Here is a 25,227-nt window from a genome sequence, read left to right on the forward strand (position 1 = left end):
ATAGATAGGTTGGGCTTTGTTGTCCAGCTCATTTGCTAACTATAACAGTTTCTGAGTGCAGTGAGATTAATTAGTAGAAGGAGAAGCCATTACTACCTTTTCTGTCATACAAATTAATAGTTTGTTTGTTTTCTCCTTCCTCCCAACTGGTACTTCCTTTTTCCTCCCTTAAATTTCTGTTTTCTTTAATAATTACTTTTGTATTTTTGCTGGTAGCAAACCGCAGGGCAAATAACAATGCAGACTGTGATGTTCATTGCACACAATGTTTGGATAATCTTCTGCCCATACGAAGCATTCACCTAAAATTACTAATTTACCGCTCAAGAATTGAATGGTTTTGTTCTAAACTGTGTTGTTATTCCTTTCCATTTATGCAACATAAGATTACATATGAAGTTAATACTAATCTAATCATGGTGCTGTGACTACACTTTAAAGCTACAAACTCAGTATTAGTAACCGGACGGTGCGCCTTTTAATGGAGTGTTGACATCTGGTAATGAAGCTGTGCAATGAATTGCAACACAATACATGATTAATTCTAAATTTTTGATGTAAATGGTTAATTGTATGCAAATAAAGGGATAAGTTTCTCAATGAATCATGACTTAAAATATCTAGGTGCTTATATATGTTTGCTTGGAGAAATTTCTGTACCTTGTGCATTACATGACCATGCATCAAACAAATAAAACTATGGAATTTTAGTCTACAGTAACTAAATTAAAGATATTACAATATAGACGTTAATTCTATCGCTATAGACTATTTTTGATATTTTTAAATATTTTAAATAAAAATATTTTCAAAATACATTTTTATTTTCTTTAGAAATAAAGAGGATTGAATTTTTTATAAAAATAATTAATTATTAAAATAAAAATATCCAAGTATATTTAAAATAAGTAAATTAATATTTTGAAAAAAAATAAATAAGTATAATAAACCATAACTTCATACCAGAAGCTAATATTATTATGGTGTATGTATATATCCTAATTCCATCTAGACCCTATCAGATACGGAAATGAATTCGGCACGATAGTATTTGACTCATTTTTAGCATTAATTTATAAAAACTATTTGATTACAGAAGATGCAACATTAATTTATTAAAGAAATATTTGATTTTGATTGCATCGATAGTGATGGTTGTAACTGCTATAACAAGTTATATCGATGGTTATAAACCATTGCTATAGGATGCCTTAAGACCATTACAATAGAATCATATATACCAATGGTCATCAAAATCATGATAATAGCTTTTAGCGGTGCTACCTGCTGCAGCAGTTTACCAATGATTTTACCAATAGTTTTCTATAATTTTTGCTATGGTTTTTACCACTACTATAAACATCCTTTGTTGTGGTACAATAACTATACAAGAATTCAAGCATTTATTGCTGAACTTTTAGGGATGAATCATAATATTATAATTAATGAATTGACCTAAATCGATTTTGGGGCAAAAATTATTTTTCCACTTTAAAAAACTCTATTTATTGATGACTTTGTCACAATTTTCTGATTCATCATTACAAGTATACACCTTTCATAATAAGCTTATAGAGTGATCATTAAAAATCTCTAGTTTTAATGACGATATGTTATTTTGTAACAAGTTTGACGCTAAACTTGATGGTTGTCAACTCACTAATGATGAATTTATGATTTATCACTAAAGCTAATGTCTTTGGTGATGATATTTGAAAATGGTCAGTGTGGGTATGTACATTTAAATGACGTGCTGATAGAGTGGTTATTAAAGTGTATTTCTTTAGTGATGATAAAGTATGTTGTCATAATTTTTGAGACCAAAATAAATGTTGGTCAATGCATTGATGACAATTTTATGATTCAACACTAAATCATATTTATTTAGTGACAATATTATAAAATAGTCACTATAGTATATACCATTAATAACAAACTTATAGAGTGGTCATTAGAAGTCTATATATATATATTGATAATAAATTATGTTGCCATTAAAATTTTATAAATTAATGATGAAATTAAGATATCATCAGTAAAAGTGTCAAACTATAATAATAGTTTAGCAACGCATGTGTTAATCACTAAAATAAAGTATCGATCCTGATGTTCTGTAATCACTAAAATCAAGTATAGATCCTAATTTTATGTTAGTGTGTTGTTAAAACCAAACTAATCATCATGAGAATTGAAGTAGAGACACAGCATATATATAACTACGAATGTAAAATTTTAAGTTTCATTTTCTTTCATTGATCATCATAAATTGAGATACATAGGCTTGTCTATAAAATTGATGACTATAAAATGACTCAGATCGGAAGGAGATGCAGTGGGCTCTGATACCAATTGATGCAGATAGGGAGCGGATTGCTATAATTTTTTTTTCTTGATGATAGGCGAGGGCTAAACTTCTCTTTGATGTCTTTTTCTTCCTCTTTTCTTTCCTCTGCTAATGGCAATGGACGCTAAGACTTCATGTGGATGGAAGAAAGGAAGATGAAACCTCAGCAAACACTTCTGCAAACTCGCTGTAGGCTATCAGCAGGCTTGGGGTTGACTCAAGGTAAAGAGGGGTCGACTCGAGATGGGCTGGAGTCGACTCGAGATGGATTGAGGTCGACCATCTCAGAGAATCCAGAGAGCAATTTCATCTGTTTTCCAGTTGGGGTTGACTCGAGTTTTCTTGGGGTCAACTCGAGCAAGTTGGGGTTGACTCGAGCAAGTTGGGGTCGACTCACTGGGTGTATCAGGGAACGAGCTCTCTGTTGTACCAGACGGATCGACCTGAGAGGCTCTGGAGGTCGACTTGGATCGACTTTGGAGTCAACTCGATGAAGTTGGAGTCGACTCGAGACGACGTGAAGTCGACTCGTGGTCGGAAGGAGTCGACTCTTTCAGAAAATCTTGAACTTCACGGATGGGCTGATCTTGTGGAACTTGATCCGGACGTGAATTCTTAGGGAAAAGTAATGGGATTTGGATTATGGGAGATGTGGGAGAAAGGCTAGATGATGATGGAATGATTTTAGGAGATTTAAACAAAGAAAAAACTTGATTCAAAGAAATATAAGGAAGAGATGGTGTATGGCTGAGTTATTTGGATTTTGGGAAAAACTAAAATCTATAAATTATATAGATGAGTTAGATGAATGGAATAGAATCTGATATTGAAGAAGACTACAGAAAATAAGAAATTAAAGTAGAAAATAAAAAGGATAACTATTGGACCAATGGAAGAGTCTCACCTCCAAAAGATCCAATCTTTAGAGAGGAAGGAGTCTCACCTTCTCTCCAATCTTACTTGGAATCTCACCAAGCATGTAGAGGAATCTCTCCTCACGAAAGAACATTGGAATACCCAGAGATTTCTCACCAATTTCGTCATCTAAAACTCTCTCTCTCAATTTTATTCTTCATACCTTCTTTTATATAGAAAAGAAGGTTGGAAAAGATAAAGACTACAACCAGACTTTACTTGGACTCAAAACCAAATAAGGACACTTTTTAAAATTCAAATCAAATGATAAACTTCCTAAACAACTTGTCAACTAAAGGTTCGAAAAGTGTCACCCCTTGATTGTGCGTGGGTTGGAGTTTAAATGGATAATCTTCAGCCGCATACAATTCCTACTTTGACTCAAACTCCTGCTCGAGTACCAGCATCAGCATGAAGTTCGGAAGACTTCTCAAAATTCATCCAATCTCCAAATTTTATGTTCTTATAGTCATTGAAAGCTATGGATGTTTACTTTCCAACAAAATTTGAATCAACTTAATCGGACTTCTGTAACTTCCAAAATCTGCAAAATACTATATGGTGTTTTATCTATTACGAACTTCAACTAGGTCTGAAATCTGAATTCCTTCCACATGTGAGAGATCTTCATGGTTGAACTTCTCCACGTGATGAGTGATGATCTTCACGGCATTAGGAATCCTTCTTAATGGCACTCAATTACAAAGACTCAATCTTAAACACACGGACTTAATCTTCTCACTTAAAAACTCAATTTCACTCATACGACTAAACTAAATTCTCCACACATGACCCAATATGACTTGACTCAATCCTTGCATAACATGGATTATTTTGATACCACTGTTAGAAGTATGCCCTAGAAGCCAATTTGGCTGACGCATTATTTTATTCGGAGACATAAATTTATACTTGACCTAATAATAAATTTATTAGGATGGGCATTCTTTTCATTCATGTTCTTACGTGTCCATGAATCGTCCAAGGAATTAATAAGATGATGACACGTATTCTCAAGAGTTGAGAATTTGAGGCATGTGTCATTGGTGATTAATTTCTGAATTGCTCCTGATCGATGGATCCATCACGAGGGACGGTGATCGATCCGCTGAGATTAGTGCACAGATCACTTAGTCAGATGGATGAGTCTTGAGTCCACAGTGTGGGGACACTAGAGTGATTGTGCAAGTGCTTGTTAGAGAACAAGGGTACTGAGCATGACCAAAGCAAGTAGTCACTTGGATGTCTATCCACTCGTCAGTGGCTTACTTAATGCTACAGTTGTATGATTGGTCCTTTGACCTGCGATGCCTCGGCTATTCATAATGAGGTTGCTGTAGTTTGACGAGCACATAAACATGGGCCCTATCCATTTGGATCCTTATGGTGCAGATTGACTGCAGTAGGTTCATTGTAGGAGTAGGGGTGCATCTACATGGAATCTATCGACCTTGATAGATTAGGAGAGATCCTATGTGATTTATGAGACTGGGTTCTTAAATCCTTGGCCAAGGTAGTTTTTGGAAAAAAGAGTTTTTCAATCTCGAACTGGAGTCGAATAAATTTTACATATGACATATGATGGGGTTTGACGAGTTATCCATGATCTCCATCCTGTCGGGATCCACGATAGAGGGACTGTATCATACGCTAACTGCACCTAGAGGTTCATCTATTCCATTCTGCTGGATTGCCACTACATGCTGCTAGGTGTCATTGGTGGATTGTGAGACTCAGAGACATTCACTTGATGATCAGTGAACCCGAATGAGAAGAGTTGGAATTGTTCCAATCCATTGAAAAGTGTTCCAATCCATTGAAATATGTTGTGATAGAGATCACAAATATCTGACTACCAGACAGAATAGAATCTATGGAGTCACACACAATAGAGGATCTGATCAATCTAATGGTTGGCTTGTGATTTGGAATCACAATAGTTTGTAATTATCAATTTGATTGATAATTGGTTTAACCCACTAAGAGTTAGTGAGTTGAAGAAGAAATTAATTGCAATTAATTGCAATTTGATTGAATCAATTGGACTTAATTAATTGGACTCGATCTTATTTGATAAGGTTCAAGAGTCCTACTTGAAATAGAACTTCTAGAGTTCTAATTAGATTAGGACTTCAAATTATTATAGTCCTACTTGGAGTAGGATTCTTAAAAGTCCTAAGTGGATTAGGACTAAAATTATATGAGTCCTAATTGGATTAGGATTTTTAGAGTCCTAATTAATTTAGGTCCAATAGATAAAGATGACTCCTAATTAGATTAGGATTCATGTGAATCAAATAGGGAGACTAATTGGGTCCTACTTAGATTAGGATTCAATGAACCAAAAGCCATCTAAATCCTAATTTGATTAGGATTAGAAGGGAGGGGGTTCCTTGGATGCTCCCGGGATCCGCGTCCCGGATGGACGGGATGCGCATCCCGGATGGCCGAGACTCGCGTCCCGGGTGTCCGAGACGCGAGACCCGGTTGGGCGTAGCTCCTCCTAGTTTTAGGAAGAGCCATGCTTAGGGCAAGGCTATAAAAGGGGGGGCAGCCCTATAGTTGGACTATGGGTTCTTTTCTTGATGCTTGGCGTCCGCCTTCCCTCTCCTCTTCTTCTTCCATCCGCAAGGCACAAAGAGGGGCAGCAAGCATGGCTTCTTCTTCCTCCTCTTGGTTAGCTACATGGAAGAAAATAAAGAGAGGAAGGTGTTCCTCTCTTACCTCCTTCATCCATGGTAAAGAAAAGAAAAGAAAGCGTTTCTTCCTTCTCCTTCTTTTTCCTCTTGGAAGCAATCAAGAGTTGATTGCTTAGAGGAGTTCCAACCATCAAAAGGGATCTCTGCAAGGGAGCTAGCACCCTGGTGAGATCGTAACCTCGATCAATCCAGATCTTCATGTGGATACCCGTAGGGGCTGTACACTTGTGCGACTTCAAGCGAACCTGATTTCCACGATCATCAAATAGCGGTGAAGATCTACTCGCTCAAAGGTAAAGATTTGATCTTTATAATTTTTAATAGTAGATCTGAAAATTAATCAAGTAATTAATTTTAATCCTTTCCTTCAGATTTCATGATCTTCTGAGTTAGAAAACTCCGAATTTTTTTGAAATCTACATTCCTCGGAACGTTCATGAGATGAACGACCCCGCGTGCGTCTTTCCGCTGCGATCGTCGCAACGCGTGCATAGAAAACCCGACAACCACTTGGCATTCAATTACAAACATAAATCAGCAAATTGCAAATCCAAAATAAAAGGACTCAATGTGACCAAAATAAAATAGACTCAATCCATTAAATGCTAGAAATTATGAACCCAATGTGTTTTCAGGCATTCCCAAGTAAGAATCCAAACTCGACGTGCATCCATTATGATTTGGGCTCGTGCTCTTGCATCAATTCCCCCCTGCTGAGAAAGAACTCGACTCCGTCGAGTTGGAGCTGAGTTGAACTGAGGATGATAGTGTTATTTCGATGATTGACACAACCATTGAGGAAATATCAAATTAGAAATACAATTTAATGTGATACATCACTAATGAATACGACACCTACGATACATTTAGAGAATGAGATCAAGATGTCTTCCAATGATTAATAACGAGATAAAATTTATAATAGAAAAGGGATAGAGAATTCTTAATTCTAATTCAGCAAGGTTTCAAGTGAAATATACTCTTAAAGAAAAAACAATGATTTTCATTGTTAAGATTATGTAGCACTACCATGGTATACACTCAAATTGTTTGAAATATATTTCATTGATTATATGGATTAGTCTAACCTTAAGATGCAGCAAAGTGGGGAATGAGTCGACCCCAACATAAGTCGAGTCGACCCTGTCACATCATGGAACCATCTGGCACACCCTTGCAAAAATGGTACTGATGAACAGTAAGTGGAGTCGACCCCATGTATGCTTGAGTCGACCCTAGGAGTGGAGCCGACCCCAAAGAACCTTGAGTCGACCCCAGCCTCAAGCCTCAAGAAAATAACTCTCTGGAATTTACTGAGAGGGCCGACCCCAGCTGGAGCCGACCCCAGAAATACTTGAGTCGACCCTAATGGAGCCGACCCCAACTGAATATGAGCCGACCTCAAGGATATATGCTCAAAAACCATGTCTCTGGAATCCCTGAGAGGGTCGACCCCAATAGAACTTGAGTCGACCCTACTGTAGATTGAGTCAACCCCAAGAAAGGTTGAGTCGACCCCAGTGAAAGCAGCTGAATGTGTAAGTTTCTGTGGTTCCTGAGAAGGCCGACCCCACTATAGTAGGGGTCGACCCCAGTGAAGGTTGGGTCGACCCCAAAGGATGTTGAGTTGACCCCAAGTCCAATAAACAGTAAGTTGAGTCGACCTCAGTAAAATTTGGGTCGACCCCAGCACGGGCAAGGGCATAACGGCTAGTTCTGCAGAAGTACTTTTTGACCTTCCAACAGCTAGTAACGGCTAGTTTTTCAAATCTAACCAATGGAGAGTGAGCAATAGATGAGGGAAAGTATTTAAAGTGATACTATTCATCAGAGGAAGCATCCTTTTGCAAAAAGATTAAAGCTCATTCAAGAAAGAAAAAACCCTAGCATTCTTCATTCAAGTGCTTCATTCAAAGAGCCAAAAGGAAGTGGTTGAGCAGATTCTGAGAGACATTAAGAGCTCCACCGAATCTTGAAGAGTGAAGCAATCTTGACAAAGAAAAGAAAAGTCTTATCAAAACGATAACTATATTCTAAACTCTTCTTTGTAGCTCATAATTGTTATATTTGCTCATCTAGGAGTTTCAACTTTCTTCTTCTTAATCACTTTGTAAGGTTTGTTGGTGAGCCCGTAAAACCAACGGTGTAGGTTTGTTGGTGAACCCGTAAAACCAACGATAAAGGTTTGTTGGTGAGCCCGTAAAACCAACATAGGTTTTTGGTGATCCCGGAAAACCAAAGTGTAAAGATTTTTGGATTGTGAGCCCGGAAAACAATCCAACTGTAATCCGTGGGATTATAGTGAATTTCCAAGGAGATGCTTGGGGAGTGGACGTAGATGCTTAGGAGAGCACCGAACCACTATACTTCTTATGTGTTTGCCTTGTGTATCTTTCTATTTTCACTACACGTACTTAATTAGTATTAACTAAGCGATTCAATCTTCTAACAATTTAATTGGGGAACCAAAAAATTTAGAAAAACCAATTCACCCCCCCCCCTCTTGGCTTGTCACTTTGGGCAACAAATGGTATCAGAGCAAGGTGCTCTCATAGTATTTGTTGATCTTACGATCAAAAGTCAAAGATCATGACAACTCAAGTAGGATGTTCTATGAGCGAGGGACAATTCACAAATATACCACCCTTGTTTAATGGCACTAATTACACTTATTGAAAATCTAGGATGAGGATATTCATTCAAGCACTAGACTATGACTTGTGAAATATCATAACTAGAGACCCACACACATCCACAATTAGTATAGAGGGCACAATCATTCCTAAACCTGAAATGGATTGGAATGAGAGTGATAGAAGACTAGCACAATTAAATGCTAAAGCAATTAATGTGCTTTACTGCTCACTAGATATAAGTGAATTTAATAGAATATCCACATGCATCTTCACGAAAAAAATTTGGGATAGACTAGAGGTCACACATGAAGAAACTAATCAAGTTAAAGAGTCAAAAATAAATATGCTGGTACATAAGTATGAATTGTTTAAAATAGAGTCCACAGAGTTCATAACTGAAATGTTCACTAGATTCATGAAAATCATAAATGGACTAAAGAGTTTAGATAAGTCTTATACCAACTCTGAACTAGTGCAAAAAATCCTCAGGTCTCTACCAAGAGTATGAGAGGCCAAAGTAATTGCAATTCAAGAAGCAAAGGACCTCAATACACTACAATTGGAAGAACTTCTAGGATCACTCATGATCCATGAGTTGATCATGAAGCAAAATTTAGAAGATGAGGTCAAGAAAAGGAAGACTATTGTCTTGAAGTCTACAACTCCAAAACAGAAAATTAAATCAGAAGAATCTGATGATTAGGAGGAATATGATGAAGAAGGAATGGCTATGCTCGCAAGAAAATTCAGAAAATTTATGAGAGAAAAGAAGAAATTTTATAAAAGGAAGCCCTTCCTCAAAGGTAGCTCGAGCAAGAAAAAGAAAAAGAACAAAGAAAAAGAAAGGAAAACGCCAATTTGCTATGAGTGTAACAAGCCCGGGCATTTCAAGATAGATTGTCCGGAATTGAAATGGATGGCAAGAAAGCTTAAAAAGAGGAATCTCATGGCTGATTGGAGTGAAAGTGAGGAGTCAAGTTCGGAAGAGAAAGATCAACAAGAAATGGCCCAAATCTGCTATATGGCCAATGATGATGAGATAGATTCTGAACTTGAATGTGATTTTACAGTAGAAGAGCTACATGATGCATTTTTAGAACTCATGGAAGAACACAAGAAGCTAATCAATAAGAATAAAGTTTTAAAAGATGAAAATCAATCTCTTATCAAAGAAAAGCTAAAACTATCTAATGACTATGAAACATTAAGTGGGAGGTTCACTAATGAAACCAAAAGTCTAGTTGCTGAAAATGTCAAACTAAAAGAAGATGCAGAAAAATACAAATTCTTAGTGGACAAGTTTACACTTAGTTCAACTAAATTAAATATGATTCTTGATAGTCAAAAAGCTGTATATGATAAAGCTGGTTTGGGATATAAAACAAATAGAAAGCAAAAATACTTAAAGAACATATTTGTAAAAGCCAAAACTGAAAATATAACCTGTCATTGCTGCAATAAAGTAGGACACAAAGCATATGAATGCAATTTTAGAAAGCCTAGCTATAACAAATTGAGTGATAAGAGTAAGCTAAAGTCCAAAAGAAACATCAAGTACTAACCTTAAAGGACCCAACATGGTTTGGGTACCTAAAGCACATTCTTGACTTTGATTGCAAGAGTGTCTTACAGCTAATAAGAGGGATAAATGATGGTATCTAGATAGCGGCTGTTCAAGACACATGACAGGTGATATAGAACAATTTGTCACCTTAGAATCTAAGGAGGGTGGAGTGATAACCTATGGAGACAATTGAAAAGGACTTATCATTGGAAAGGGTAAAATCTATATTACTCCATCCACATTTATAAAAAATATTTTATTAGTTAATAGTCTGAAACATAACTTGCTTAGCATAAGTCAATTTTGTGATAAAGGTCTTAAAGTCACATTTGAAGCCTCAGTATGCATAATTACAAATCCTAAAGATAATAGCATTGTACTTATGGGATTAGGCATGGAAATATTAATATGGTAGATTTTCATGATTTTTGTACTCTCATTTTTTTATTTTCTCACTAAATTGCCAGAGACTAGCAATAAGCTGGTTGGGGTGTGTGATGAGAGTACAAAAGTGCAATCATCATACCATCTTAATTAGTATTATAGCTAATCATTAATAATAAAATTAACTAATTAATGTTGTATTTGTGCTTCAGTGCAAGTAATCCAAGAAACCAATTAACATTGGGTTTGAGCCAAATGCCCGGCAGCCCGAGCTCAAGTCAAGCCAGCATCTTCACGTGATGGAGATCAGCCCCACGATGCAACCAAATCTCTTCCGTCATCAACGATCTTCAGCCTTCAATCCCAACGTGCTCTCAGAATTTTCCAGCGTCCGAGCCGCATCAAAATTCTAACTTCCTTCCCCATCGAGTGAGCCCAAGCATTCAAGTCCAGCCGGTCCATGCGATCACAGGAGACCCCAGTCCATTCCAAGCTTGACGCGATGAAGCCATCCACAGCGCATCCAGCTTCCATGCCATCAACGCGATCTATGCAGCGTCCCAGATTTCCTTCGATCCCAGGCACCCGTTCGAATGCAGCCCAGCACTCCATCCACCCGTGAAGCATCCCCAGCCTCCCGCGCCCGATTGCAGCACCCTCTCCCATGATCCAAGCCTTCCACAGCCGCTCGTCCCAGCTCCTCAACCGTGCACCCATTCCGGATTCCCAGGATCAGCCAGTCTCGCCTCCCATCTCCACGCTCCCATCGTTCCATGATCCAAAGAAGGAAACCCATGATCAGCCATCCGTATTCATCTTCCGACCCAGCATCCGTTTCTTCTCCCAGCTTCTTCCATCCCGTGATGCACTCCCGCCTCTCAACCGTGTGATAAGTGCTTAATAATCTATAATTTAGTTATCTTTCCATAGCACTTATCAATGTTCTTAAACTGATAAATACGTATTTTATCATGAAATTGAATGATCATTGAAATAAATTTAAAATATGGTAAAAAGTAAATAGTTCTTTTCTTAAATCAAACTTTGAACTTGTCTCTCTCTTGTTTGCAATCTTTCATGAAAATTACAGGAAAACATATAAGGAAGAGATTGTGTTAACCCGATTTGGTAAACTGATAGAGTTGTAATCAAGCTAAGGTTATAATTAAATGGATTTTGGTCCTAATTAGATTGAAAGCTATAATTAATTATTTTTGTATGAGGAAAATGTTTGATTAATTTTATTAAGTCACGGTCATGTTTTTAGTTTTGTCGAGTCCGGTCTGAAGTAGTTTAGTAAGAATTGAATTTAAATAACATTGGGCTCGAGACCAAGTTCAAGCAAATTAAAGATCATAACCTACCTCAAATCCAAAGCCAATTCCCAAACCAATCATATCCCTTTCCCGCGACCACTATCCAAGCAATCCAACGGTTCAGAAACTCCCGTCTCCGCATCACGTTTCCAAACTAAGCAAAATAGAGGAGATCCTTGTTTTAAATTCATATATGCCCATTTTCACGTCAAAATAAAGCAAGAAAAATAATTTTTCCCAAAAATTACTGGAATCACTTTTCAGGTGAATAGTATTCCGAGGTAACACTGCTCATATGAACAGTTTTCCGTGAAAAACATTGTTCATATGAACAGTGTTACAAAAAAAAAAAAAAATATATATATATAATATATAAGCCACTGTTTATCTTCTTCCTCCCTCCTTGCATCAGGGCCGTCCACCTTCCTCCCGTCGATCCCGCGTCGTGCCCACCGCGTTCATGCCATCTCCTCTTCCGGATTTCCAGCTCCTCCGCCATCAACCACGTGTGGCATCTCCTCTTCCGGATTTCCAGCTCCACGCCGTGACCGGCGCCTTCGCACGGCTGCCATTCCGAGCGTCCGAGACAAGCTCCGCATGCTCCCAGCGTATCACGCCATGGATCCGGCCACCTCCTTCTTCCGCTCCTCCCAGCATCGCGTCCCAGCCGCTCTTGGAGTCAGCCATCCTTCCGCATCAGGTGTCCGGCGATCCCGCATCCATTCCTTCCACGGTCCAAAGAAAGAAGTCGTCCGGAGTGATCCTCCCAGCCATCCCGCAACCAAATCTCCTCCATGATCAACGCTTCCAGCATCCCATGAGATCAGGCATGAGCCCAAGCATCTAGCCATCCCTCTCTTCCGGATTTGAGCCATCCATTCGCGATCTGTCCTCCGCTTCTTCTTCCGCGATGCATCCGGAGCCAGCCATCACGTTGATCCCGCGGCTCCTCCCATCGAGTATCCCGGATTTGCATCCCCACCGGCACGCTCCCAAGGGATCCATCATCGGGTGAGAGGGTCTATATAAAGAAGCCATCGGCAGGAAGGGAGAGAGGGGGCTGGGTTGTGAAAGAAACAGGGGAACCCCTGTTTCGGTGAAGAGAAGAAGAGAGGTTCGGTTGGGAGAAAAAGAAAAGAAAAGAAAAGAGGGGGGAAAGAGAATAGTTTGTGATATTTTTGGAAGAATGGGAGGTGAAGGCTTTCATTTGAAGATGGAAGGACATCCGGCCACCATGCACGGCTGAACACCTAGTCTAGGGCTGGATGAAGCCCTAGCAATGTATCAGGGCATTGTAGTTCTTACTCTTTTAATTTTTTGGAGCTTGTTTAAATTCTTATTATCAATGAAAAATCCTTTTACGATGTTTAAACTTTGAGCATGCTATTTATTATTCATGTCTGCTAAAGTAGTCTAAGATGATCCATGCCTAGGAAGATGAGGTGTGCTGCACTCTAGGTTAGCATAATTAGGTAGACACTTTTTGCTATGCCTGAGATGGATCTTTCTAAAACTCTTTATGCTTTTATTTCAAAAAGGCTTGTAGCCAAATTGCATGCCTCTCCAAAAGACAAAAATTAAGAACACAGTCCCTGATGCAATGCTATGTGGTGGATTCCAAACCCTAGATCTATCTACTCTGATAAATTTCAATTCGCACTCATAGTTTAATTTAGTTAAATTGAGTTAGCAAATCCTTCTTCTTTATTTTTTTTTTTAAAAAAAAACTTATTCTTCAATCCCTGTGGACCGACACCCGTAATCACTATCCTACAGAATACGTGCTATTGCGTGGTTTATTTTTGAAATTGAAATAACCGATCAATTTTTGGCGCTGTTGCCGGGGATTGCTAGCATAGTTATTTTTTCTATCATTAAAAAAAAATAATTAAAAAAAACTTTCAAAAAAATATATATAAATAAAAAATTATTTTCTATTATTGTTACTTTTCTTATCTCTTTTCTCTTCTACTATTTTTTTTTAAATTTTTTTTTGATCTTATTTGATCAGGAATCGAAGAAAAAATTTGGGATGATCAAAAAGAGAACTGCTGGAAAAGGAATGCTGTAGAGGTTTGCCCAAAAAAAAAAAATAAATTGCTGGAAAAATTTTCTTTGGTAACCTCTAAATCTTTCTTATTTAAATTAATTATTAGCTTAAAATTTTGTGGTGATTGTTTGATTTTAATTTCAGCAAAAGTGTGAATGCATGCTTGATACACATACACAAATTAATCCGCACATAGTAAGGGCAATCATCCCAATGAGATAAGAGCCGGATTTCATCACCGGATTCTTGCCCAATTTAGGTGAACTCAATCTCACATAGTGTCACTTTAATTAAAATCAATTAGACGTTGGCTCCTAGGGACATTCGAGCTCAATAGGACAAAGATCACCGAAAGTTGCACCAATTTTGCTCTGTGGCTTAGTTGATGTCTAGGCAAGCTTTGTCCCTATAAGGGAGACATTTCATCTGTTCGAGGCAAGTGGGTTTTAAGTGGGACCTTTGCGAACGCATCGTGACCCCTCCACTTACCTGGGAGCTTACCTGGTCAACTCGGTTCATTAGACCGGATTGGAGGCTTAAGTGCCCTCTTCAAACTTGTTAGGAGCTGTCTAGTGATTTTAGGACAAATACAATGATTGATGTGTTCATCTTTTATTGCATGCTTGACTGATCAAGTACTAGTGTATGCAAGGGAGTCGTTCTAGAGTACGTGACCTATTACCTTTTGACCCTGAAATAGAACGGACCCTTAGAAATATTCGAGCTAAGATCAGAACAATAGAATCATCCCCACCTCCTGAGATGGCTGAAGAACAACCCAAACTCCTGAGGGAGTACTTTACTCCCACCATTTACACTTCCCCATCTTGCATTCGATTACCTGAAGTAGCAGCGGTACAATATGAAATAAAGTCTAGTGTGATCCAAATGCTCCCATCTTTTTATGGGCTCACCAACGAAGACCCATATAAACACTTAGATGAATTTCTTGAGATTTGCACCACTATCAAAATTCAGAACTTCACTGATGATGCTTTGAAACTTAGATTATTTTCCTTCTCCCTTAAAGATAGAGGCAAACAATGGCTGAATTCTTTAGAAGCTAACTCGATTCGTTCTTGGGATCAAATGCAACAAGAATTTCTTAAAAAATACTTTCCTATAGGAAGAACGAACCAGTTTAGACGTGCCATTACAAGCTTCTCCCAAACCGAGGGAGAAGAATTTCATGAAACTTGGGAGAGATTTCGGGACCTAGTCCGTAAATGCCCTCATCATCAAATACCTAAGTGGCAGCTAGTGCAATGTTTTTATGACGGTTTGACTGAACGAAACCGTCAGATGATCGATGCTGCATGCGGGGGGACTTTCATGCTTCGAAATGAGCATGAAGCATGGCAACTATTTAAAAATCTTAATGAAAACTCCCTCCACCATGCTTCATGTTCTCGTCAAGCACCTCCGAATTTTCAAAGAAAAGGGGCCATTTGTGAAATAAGTCGTTCTATGGACCTGTCTAGCAAGGTAGATGCATTGTCCCATAAGATTGACCAACTAATGATAGGAGGACATGTCGTTAGCTCTTCCCAAGCATAAGTATGTGCTATCTGTTCTAGCCCATCGCATCCTATTCATGAGTGCCCCTCAGCACCCCAATTCCCCGAACTCGCGCAAGAACACATCAATGCTGCTCAAACACAACCCAGACCGGGTAATGATCTATTTTCCAATACATATAATCCGGGATGGCGGAATCATCCAAATTTTTGTTGGAGGCAGCAAGCTTCGAATACTACCCAACCCTACTCCCAAAATTTTCAAAACCCTCAGAATTTTCATCTCTACCGTCCCTCAAATCAATTTCAACACCCTCCTCCTCCAACCCAAAGAAATACAGCCTTTGAGGAGAAGGTGTTGACTGCCCTTCAAGGTTTGGAGGCAAACACACAACTATTGCACTCTCACACGCAATCAATTGCTAAGCTAGAATCCCAAATGGGTCAACTAGCCAATGCATTAAATAAGCGAGAGGAAGGTAAGCTTCCAAGTCAACCAATGAGTAATCCTAGGGGACAATACGTGGCTCAAGAAACTCGACTAAAACATGAGCAAGCCAATGCTTTGACTACCCTAAGGAGTGGACGTATAATAGATAATAAGGTTGGGGAGGGTAACAATAAGGAAGGTGAAGAAGAGGAGAGGAATGTATCACATGAAAACCCAAAACCTTCTTCAGCTAGTCCACCATCTGCCACAACCCACATTCCAAAGGCTCCATTCCCTGAAGCACTTAATGCACCCTCTCCCTTTGGCAAGAAGGAAACTTCATTAGAAGAGATGATGGAGGTCTTCAAACAAGTTAAAATCAACCTCCCACTCCTTGATGCCATCAAACAAGTTCCCTCCTATGCCAAATTTCTCAAAGACCTTTGCACCCAAAAGCGGAAATCTAGAACACATGTGCCTAAAAAGGTCCTCCTAACTGAGCAGGTAAGTTCCATTCTCCAACACAACACCCCTCCAAAGTTCAAAGATCCTGGTGCTCCCATTATTTCCTGTGTCATAGGAAATAACTCCATCGACCGAGCACTCTTAGATCTAGGGGCAAGTGTGAATCTTCTACCCTATTCAGTCTATGAAAAATTTGGGTTGGGTGAATTGAAACCTACCTCGGTATCTTTACAATTGGCTGATCGATCGGTGAAGATGCCAAGGGGGATGATTGAAGATGTTCTTGTCAAGGTAGACAAATTCTATTTTCCAGTAGATTTTATCGTCCTTGACATGGAACATGTGCCCAACCTTAAAAAACAAATCCCTGTGATTCTTGGTCGTCCCTTTTTAGCTACAGCCAATGCATGTATCAACTGTAGAACTGGGGCAATGGATATATCATTTGGAAACATGAAAATTAAGTTGAATGTGTTTCATGCTGCTGACCAACATGTGAGGGAAGACGAGTGTTGCCTAATTGATGAAATGGATGATCTTGTAGAGAATGCCCTTCCCTATATCTTAGCAAATGACCCCTTAGAGGCATGTTTGGCCCATTTTGACATTGACAACTTTGATATAGACAAGGCCGTAGAAGAAGTTAACATCTTACTCGACAATCAATCTCCTATGAGTTCACTTCCTTAGAAGATCCGACCTGAACCCCTTTCCCCCATTGCTAGCACACCACTTTGTCCTTCCATTGATTCTCCACCTAAACTTGAGTTAAAGCCACTTCCGACAACTCTTAAGTATGCCTTTCTAGGACCAGAAGATACCCTCCCTGTAATCATCGCGGCTGTGGAGTGATTGATTATAACCCTATTTGATTTTGATGAGCTCAAAGCATTTGAGTATATCTTTTGTTTACTAATGAATTCAATCAAGTGTTTCAGTGAAAATCTTGTCTAAGTGTTTCTAGATTTGGTTCAAGATATTTTGGATAAGTTAAGAAGTCAGTTTGAACCAAAGTCTGAGACTCGAGTCGACTCCGGAATATTACGAGTCGACTCCAAGCATATCAGAAGCACTGGCACGGGCTCGAGTCGACTCCGGAATATTACAAGTCGACTCCGACTGAGAACAGATAGATGAACAGAAAGACACAATTTATAACCTGTCAGCGAGTCGACTCCTGAAGTGCGCGAGTCGACTCCAATGCTTACCGAGTCGACTCCGGAGTAGTTTGAGTCGACTCCAGGGAGTTACAGACAAAAAGTCAGAGAGCAAGTTTCGACCCTGAGAGCCGAGTCGACTCCTGAGGAACGCGAGTCGACTCCGATGGTTGGCAGGTCGACTCCAAAGAAAGCGAGAGTCGACTCTCAGTTGTATTCAAGGCAAAAGTCAGAGAGCAGTTTTCGGACACTGAGATCCGAGTCGACTCCCGCAATGCGCGAGTCGACTCCGAGACAACGCGACCCCAAAAAGACAGTAGACCAAATTGTTGTCTCTGAGAGCCGAGTCGACTCCAAGACAGCTCGAGTCGACTCCAAGGCAGCGCTACACCAAAAAGGCAGAAGACTGAGTTTCGGAAACTGAGAGCCGAGTCGACTCCGGAACAGTTCGAGTCGACTCCAAGACTGGACGAGCCAAAAGACAGAAGATAGGGAGTTCGGGCTCTGAGCGTCGAGTCGACTCCCAGGACTGTCGAGTCGACTCGAGTGGGCCAAGTTGAAAAATAGCTCCATGAATTCCATAGGATGAGCCGACTCCAAGAATGCCAAGTCAGCTCCAGTTTTTGGCGAGTCGACTCCGGGTTAAGTTGAGTCGACTCCCAGTCGAGGAGGTCACTTTAATTCAAATTCGGAACAGTTGCCGAGCTGACTCCAGAAAAGCATGAGTCGACTCCTGTTACAGCCGAGTCGACTCCAGATCGCGCGAGTCGACTCCGGCCCCAACGGACACATTGTCAGGATGTGCAGAGTGTGCAGAACGGGCAGAAAAATGTGTCTAACGGCTAGTTTCCATAGGGATGGCTTAAATAGCCACAGAGGACTGTAGCAAGGCAGAGAGGTACCATCCACTCAAAGAAATCAAGCATCCTTTCTCTGCAAACTGATTTCAACGGAAAAGAAGGAAGAGGGCCATTAACTCCATTCAACCGACTCTTTCCAGCATTAAAAGAAGTCTCCTCCTGCCTTCAAGTCTTCCAGATTTTCAAGAGGAGACCCAAAGTTCAAGAAGCCCTTCTCTTCTCCAACTCAAACGTGTTTGAGGGCTCTTAACTTTACTCTTATTAATATCGCTGTATATCTGCTTTTTAGAAGCTCTGTTTTTTTCTATTTGTCTTTGTTCTTTCCATCTTGTCCTTACTTGATTCAATCAGGAGATTGAATCAAGGGTATATAGGTTTGTTGGTGAGCCTAGGTTGAAACCAATGGTGTAAGGGTTCGATTGTGATCCCGGAAGAACAATCGGGGTGGTTCTAGTCGGTGAGCCTGGGAAAATCGATCGAGTTCGTTGTGACCTCGTAAAACAATAAGTTTGGTTGTGAGCTTGGAAAACAACCGGCTGTAATCCGAGGGGTTATAGTGAATTTCCAAGTGAGACTTGGGGAGTGGACGTAGGAGCAAGGGTTAGCTCCGAACCACTATAAAAATATTGTGTTTGTGATTGCTTGTGTCTCTCTCTCTTACTCTCATTTCACTCACAGCACATAGCAACTAATTAATCATCTTGCAACAGTATTAATTAGTCATCCACAAACATTTTAATTGCAAAATTATTTTAAAACCCAATTCACCCCCCCCCCTCTTGGGTTGTCTATCTGGGCAACAAGTGGTATCAGAGCCTAAACTCTTCTACTCTAAGAGTAAAAGATCAAAATGACAACCCCATTTGGATCTTCCCACATTGAGGGTCAGTCCACCCAAAGACCCCCATTCTTTAATGGATCCGACTACTCATATTGGAAGGCTAGGATGAGAATATTTATCCAAGCCCAAGACTATGAGATGTGGACCATTATATTAAATGGACCATACATCCCGTCCATCTATGTAGAGGGTGTCACTGTACCCAAACTTGAAAAGGATTGGGATGACCATGACATGAGAAAGGCACAACTCAATGCCAAAGCAATGAATGTGCTTTACTGTGCATTAGATAGGAATGAATTCAATAGGGTCTCTACTTGCAATTCTGCAAAAGAGATTTGGGAGAGACTCGAAGTGACCCATGAGGGCACGAATCAAGTCAAAGAATCCAAAATAAATATATTGGTTCATAAGTATGAACTATTTAAGATGGATTCTAATGAAACAATCACTTGCATGTTCACTAGATTTACTGACATTGTCAATGGCCTAAAAAGCCTTGGCAAAAACTATACTAACAGTGATCTTGTCAGGAAGATTCTTCGCTGTCTACCAAGGTCATGGAAAGCCAAAGTGACGGCAATCCAAGAAGCCAAGGACTTGAACAAGCTACCACTTGAGGAGCTTCTTGGATCCCTAATGACGCACGAGCTAACAATGAAGCAACACAGCGAAGAAGAGTCCTCCCATAAGAAAAAGGTAATAGCTCTCAAATCTACATCATCTAACAAAGACTTGTCTTGCAGTAGCAGCAGTGAAGAAGAAGATCATGAGGGAGATGATGATGAGGCTCTTCTCGTGCGTAAGTTCAGAAGATTCATCAACCGGAAGAAATCCTCACATCAAAGGAGAGGCCCCTCAAATTCCTATCACAAGGATAAAGGTAAGGAAAGAAAAAATGAGGGGATCGGTTGTTATGAGTGCAAGAAGCCGGGGCACATCAGAGCTGAGTGTCCCTTGCTGAAAAAGGGGAGCAAGTACAAGAAGAAGAAAGTCCTCGTCTCTACCCTATCGGACTCCGACACCTCATCATCATCATCGGATGAAGAACAAGAAGAAAAGGCAAACTGTGTTTTATGGCCAACGACAATGAGGAGTGTCTTGCAGCCAAAGTCGACAAAAATTGTTGGTACTTGGACAGTGGCTGCTCAAGACACATGACGGGTGACAAGGATCAATTCTTCACCCTTGAAGCTAAGAAGGGAGGTGCTGTGACTTTTGGAGACAATAACCAAGGTCACATCATTGGTATAGGTAAAGTACAAATTATCCCTTCAACTTTTATTGATAATGTTCGATATGTTGATGGTCTTAAGCATAATCTACTAAGCATTAGTCAATTGTGTGATAGAGGTTATGATGTTATGTTTAAACCATCACTATGCATCATAACAAATCCAAATGACAATAGTTTAGTTTTTAAAGGAATAAGACGTGGAAATGTGTATGTTGTAGACCTTGAGGATCTTGCCAAACATAACCCATGTTTAGTTGTTAATGAAACAAAGGAAAATGATGCTAGTTGGTTATGGCACCGTAAGTTAGGTCATGCAAGCATGGACACCATATCAAAACTAGTTAAAAGAGATTCGGTGATAGGTTTGCCAAAACTAAAGTTTGAAAAGAATAAAATATGTGAAGCATGTCAATTTGGCAAACAATCAAGGAACTCCTTTAAATCTATAAATTGTGTCTCTACCTCTAGACCTCTAGAACTACTACACATGGACCTATTCGGACCAACTAGAACCACAAGTCTAGGTGGAAATAAATATGGTCTAGTTATCGTAGATGATTATTCTAGATACACTTGGGTCATGTTCTTAGGTCATAAGGATCAAGCATTTTCAATTTTCAAGAAATTTCATAAAGAAGTAACAAATGCTAGAGACACTTCAGTCATAGCTATTAGAAGTGACCATGGAACCGAATTTGAAAATCATTTATTTGATGAGTTTTGTAGTAAAAAGGGGATAACTCATAATTTTTCTGCACCTAGGACACCACAACAAAATGTAGTTGTGGAAAGAAAAAATAGAACTCTAGAGGAAATGGCTAGAACCATGTTATCTGAAAGTAATCTCCCTAAGTACTTTTGGGGAGAAGCCATAAATACCTCATGTCATATATTAAATAGAGTTTTATTAAGACCCATTATAAAGAAAACACCTTATGAACTTTGGAAAAACAGAAAACCAAAAGTGAACTATTTTCATATCTTTGGATGTAGGTGTTTTGTTCATAATAATGGAAAAGATAATCTAGAAAAATTTGACTCTAAATCGGATGAGGGTATATTCTTGGGGTACTCTACAACTAGTAAAGCCTATAGAGTCTTTAATAAAAGAACCCTAGTTATAGAAGAATCCATACATGTCGTTTTTGATGATTCTAGTGATATCTCTTCTAGTAAGAGAGTTAATCTTGATGATGATGCTGAAATTCTTGAAGAAAAGATAGAAGAGATGACATTACAAGATGATAATCAAAAATTAATTGGAAATGCATCATCAAGCCAAGAGGCTATTATGGATCATGGGCTAACTAAGGCTTGGAGGTTTGCTCACGGGCATCCTAAGGAATTAATTCTAGATGATCCATCTCAACCTGTTAGGACTAGAGCATCTCTTAGGAACTTAAACAATCATCTAGCTTTCGTTTCACATTTTGAGCCCAAACACATAGAAGAAGCTGAAAAAGATGTAAATTGGATAAATGCAATGCAAGAAGAATTAAACCAATTTACTAGAAACAAGGTATGGAATCTAGTTGAAAGACCTCCTGAATATTCAATCATAGGTACCAAATGGATATATAAAAACAAACTTGATGAAAATGGAATTGTAATAAGGAATAAGGCTAGACTAGTAGCAAATGGGTATAATCAAGAAGAAGGTATAGATTTTGATGAAACCTTTGCTCCTGTAGCTAGACTCGAGGCAATTAGATTATTATTAGCATTTGCATGTTCTAAGGATTTCAAGTTATTTCAAATGGATGTAAAAAGTGCATTTCTAAATGGGTATATTAATGAGGAGGTGTATGTAGAACAACCTCCTGGGTTTGAGAATCATCAATACCCTAATCACGTGTATAAACTTAACAAAGCACTTTATGGTTTGAAACAAGCACCTAGAGCATGGTATGAGAGGCTTAGCAAATTTCTATTAGAACATGAGTTTTCTAGGGAAAATGTAGATGCAACATTGTTTCTAAAGAAGAAAAACAAAGATATGTTGTTAGTGCAGATTTATGTTGATGATATTATTTTCGGTGCTACTAACAATCGCCTCTGCGGAGAATTTGCTGACTTGATGCAGAGTGAATTTGAGATGAGCATGATGGGAGAGCTGAACTATTTCCTCGGACTTCAAATCAAACAATCTGAAGAAGGCATCTTCATCAATCAAGCCAAATACATCAAGGAGATGCTTAAGAAGTTTGATATGGAGGGAAACAAGTCAATCAGCACCCCCATGAGCTCATCATGCAAATTAGACCAAGATGAATCAGGTAAATTTGTAGATCAGAAGTTATATAGAGGTATGATAGGATCTTTATTGTATCTTACTGCAAGTAGACCTGATATCATGTTTAGTGTTTGCATGTGTGCTAGATATCAGTCTAATCCTAAGGAATCTCATCTAATTGCAGTCAAGAAAATCTTTAAATACCTAATAGGAACAAAGAATATAGGGTTATGGTATTCTAAAGAATCTAGCCTGAACTTAATAGGATACACAGATTCAGACTTTGCTGGATGTAAACTTGATAGAAAAAGCACCAGCGGGTCATGTCAATTTCTAGGAGAAAACTTAATCTCATGGTTTAGCAAGAAACAAAATTCGGTTGCATTATCTACTGCTGAAGCTGAATATGTTGCAGCCGGGAGTTGTTGTGCTCAAATCATGTGGATCAAACAACAATTGGAAGATTACGGCATTAAACAGGATAAAATTCCCATTAATTGTGATAATACAAGTGCCATTAATCTAACTAAAAATCCAATTCAGCATTCAAGAACTAAACATATTGAGATAAGACATCACTTCATAAGAGATCATGTAATGAATGGTGATGTGACACTTCAATTTGTTTGCACTGATGATCAATTAGCTGATATCTTCACAAAACCCTTGAGTGAAGAGAGATTTAGTGTACTTAGAAGAGGATTAGGAGTGATTGATCCATCCTAGTGATATTCTCTTCTAGTTCATTGATTTTGATGATTAGATTGTGGTTAATATAGAGTTTCTTTTCAATGATCATCAAATCAGACCATAACTTAGTGATTTTTCCTCATTCGGCACGAACATAGCATGATTTTTAGGTGCGTGCCAGAGTTCGAGACGACTCGAGTAAGTTTCAGAGTCGGCTCGTAAGGGGGAGTCGACTCGCATATTTACGGGAGTCGACTCGAGATCGATGGCAGCAGAGGGGGAGTCGACTCGCATACAGTCGGAAGTCGACTCGAGGTCAATAGGCGCATAAGGAGAGTCGACTCGCGCATATTTTGGAGTCGACTCGAGGTCGAGTCGACTCAAGACTTACAGGAGTCGACTCGCAGTCGGGATCCGACTTTTTTAACCCTAATTCAAGCGTTTACTCAACACTTCTATTCACCGCCGCCACTATTCACAAACCCTAGAGTCGTCTCCTACGTCGTCTCCGGCCGCCCTTAGGGTTTTTTTTTCCCGTCGACCTTCCTCCATCCATTAGCGTTTTACCCCATTTTAGGTCGACCATGCCTCGTAAAGTCGTTGTCCCAAGCCGGAAGAGACCCCAACCCGCGACCGGTGCCGAGAGACGTTCCAAGGCTCGGAACGATCCCGTGAGGCCACAACCTTCGGTTCGTTCCCCGCCGAGGGAGGTTCCCTCGAGGCCGTGCGCCGGGAAGGCGGTCTCCACCGGGAGATACGTCGATTTTGACTATCTCTCCCGGGAGGGCTTTACCATAGGAGAGAGATTGCGGGCCCAGGGTTTAGAGTATTTTTGTTCCTTAGATCTCCCCACATACCCTGGCCTAGTTAGAGAGTTTTATGGTACTGTCCATAGGGGCAATGGGGGAATAGAGGGAAGTGTAGCCGGTGTCCCATTGTTTATTTCCGAGGATTTCATAGCCCAAATCCTCCACCTTCCACAAGTAGGGGTAGCTCCCACACACCCTGAGGATAGGACTGAGGCCCTTACGGCCATTCTAGGATATCCACCCCAGTCCCCCTTAGATGAGGTGTCCGCTAGCTCACTTTCTGTTGAGATGCGGCTCCTCCTTAGCATCATCTCTAGGACCCTCTTTCCGAAGACTGGCCGCTTCGATTTTGTTTCTGAGAGGGACCTAGCCCTTATGTTCTACATCCTCCAGGACACCCCAATCAACTTTCCGAAACTCATTTATAGATATCTATGTGAGCCACTAGATAGACCTAGGCTCACCCTCCCCTATGGCATGCTATACACACTTATCTTTAGGGAGAACGAGATTCCTATTCCTGAGGGGGAACCCTCTCGCGCATTGCGATGGACAGATCGCATGCGTCTGGGAACCCTACACAGGATGGGGTTTCGTAAGGTAGAGGAAACCTGGGTTAGAAAATCATCTACCTCCACACATACTTCCAGACACTCCCCCAGTCCTGACCCTGATTCTGACTTCCCTACCTTTCCCTCCACCTCAGCTCCCACCACTTCAGCCGGACCCTCCTCCTCAGCTCCACCTACTCAGCCCATGGAGGTTCGCATTTCTCCTGAGCAGCTCCGAGAGTTGCGGCAGGAGATAGTGAGGGATCTTCGGGACGACCTGCTGAGGGAGCTCAGAGGTCCAGCGACTGCTCCCTCCCCTGCACCCTCTTCTGCATTGGTTCCTTCCCTGTCAGCCGTGACCGAGATGACGGCCCATGTGCGGGAAGAAATCTACAATGTCAGGAGCCTGATACAAGCCCAGTTCTCTAGCATGAGCGATGTCACGAGCACCACTCGAAAGATGCGCGATGACATCCGACATGACATGGGCACCACTACTCAGGGGGCCGAGCGCTTGGCGAATGTGCTC

General features: G+C 40.0%; 1 non-coding gene across 1 annotated transcript; it reads right to left on the reverse strand.

Annotated features, from left to right (window-relative positions):
• Positions 1-15,046: 15,046 nt before the first annotated feature.
• LOC120108555 (small nucleolar RNA R71) lies at positions 15,047-15,152 on the reverse strand. Its single transcript, XR_005509850.3, has one exon. It is a non-coding gene; the product is annotated as a small nucleolar RNA R71 (small nucleolar RNA).
• Between the last annotated feature and the right edge of the window lie 10,075 nt (positions 15,153-25,227).

Source organism: Phoenix dactylifera, chromosome 6 (assembly GCF_051530095.1).
Source record: "Phoenix dactylifera cultivar Ajwa chromosome 6, Ajwa_hap1_PhDact_Kaust_v1.1, whole genome shotgun sequence".
NCBI classification, from domain to species: Eukaryota; Viridiplantae; Streptophyta; class Magnoliopsida; order Arecales; family Arecaceae; genus Phoenix; species Phoenix dactylifera.